This window comes from Ceratina calcarata, unplaced genomic scaffold (genome assembly GCF_001652005.2).
Source record: "Ceratina calcarata isolate Rehan_Ccalc_2016 unplaced genomic scaffold, ASM165200v1 scaffold37.2, whole genome shotgun sequence".
In the NCBI taxonomy this organism is placed as follows: Eukaryota; Metazoa; Arthropoda; class Insecta; order Hymenoptera; family Apidae; genus Ceratina; species Ceratina calcarata.
In genome coordinates, this window is record NW_017160118.1 from 17,275 (window position 1) to 18,666 (window position 1,392).

At 34.8% G+C, this 1,392-nt stretch overlaps 1 protein-coding gene across 3 annotated transcripts in view; it reads right to left on the reverse strand.

The window, feature by feature from the left end:
• LOC108625786 (proton-coupled folate transporter) overlaps window positions 1–950 on the reverse strand; it is a 9,526-nt gene extending 8,576 nt beyond the window's left edge. For 2 of the 3 annotated variants that reach the window (XM_026814243.1, XM_018026061.2), the window contains exon 1: window positions 807–950. The gene's annotated coding sequence lies outside the window, so the exon portion shown is untranslated. Of the gene's footprint in view, window positions 1–168; window positions 689–806 lie in introns of those variants that run through there. The other variant, XM_018026062.2, reaches the window with a different exon arrangement.
• Between the last annotated feature and the right edge of the window lie 442 nt (window positions 951–1,392).

Below are 1,392 nucleotides of genomic sequence, written 5' to 3' on the forward strand. Positions count from 1 at the left end.
TAATACAAGAATTCGAAATAATTTGCACTAATAAAACGAAATGATAGAAAAAATCCTCAGGAATGAATGAATTCCATCATTTAAATAAAAATATCCAAAATTCAATAAACGAATATTTAAATACTTAATGAATTATCCATTTAAATTGAAGAAACGCGAATGACTTACAGATCAGAATCAATGCTCCGATTCGAGAGCTGCAGAATACTGATAGAAAGTAGGGAGCTGTAAAAACAGCCGCGAAAACCAGTTCTATCGATCACCGTTATCAACTTTTTATTGCGTTCGTTCGCATCGCGATTTCTCAACTCATGTTAGCACATCTGAAATTGGATAAATAAACCCGCTATCTTTGTGACGAAGTCAGACGACGTAATCGTAACGTATTATCAGCTGTATTCAGGGTTATTAATTGTTCAAACCGAACTGCTGTCAACTAAGACTAAGAATTATTAATAAAATGTATAAAATCGTAGTTGTCTTTTATTTAGAAAAATTAATTACGTTTTCGGTTGACGTTAATTGAAACACCGACTGACGCAGTTAAATATTCGTTTATGTAATAGTGAATAAATTCGACGTAAGCAGGTAGGAAGTCTGGGATGGGAGCAGGTGTCCGAGGATTACAATGGAGTACTTATAATAGAGTCTATTGTAATATTTTTCAATTGTGTGACCCAACAGAACGGTAGGTTACTCGAGAATCGATTTTTTACTTGCCACTTGCCATCAGTAGTCAAACTGTGTATGAAACGTTACGACGCGACGGAGGCGACGTTGGTAAATCGATAAAAATTATACGTTACACTCATTTTAAATATAATCGGAACGGTGAAGATCATTTGTTTCTACTTGGTCCGGGTAGAACAATGAAGCACATGTTCACCACGTGGTTTCAACTGAGCGCAAACCGTGCAACTGTTCAGCAATCGATCGACTGCTATGGTCACAGTGTCGACATTTACTGAGCTTTAAATAGCTCTAGAGGGCTAGAGAGTAGAGACTAGGAAAGAGTTGATGCCAACTTGTTAGGTGATTCGAAATACAGCGGGAAGGATGAGAAATGAAATTGAATATGATTTGGAGATTGATTTTTTAACAGGAACAGAGAACTGTTATGAAAGTATGCAAATTAATTCGGTGATAAGTATGAAGAAGTGATTATGTATTGTTAAACTCTAGAATTTCTTGATTTAAAGTTTGCTTTTCTAAGAGAAATGAAGAATAGAAGTGGAAGTGTGCAAATTGCTTTTATGAGAAGGATAGAGAGGTAAGTCTAGATTATTTAGTTAATTAATTATGTATTTCTTCAGTTGGAATTTAATTTCCTAACAAAAATGAAGAATACCAATGGAAGTATGCAAACTGCTTCTATAAGAAGGATAGAGGAGA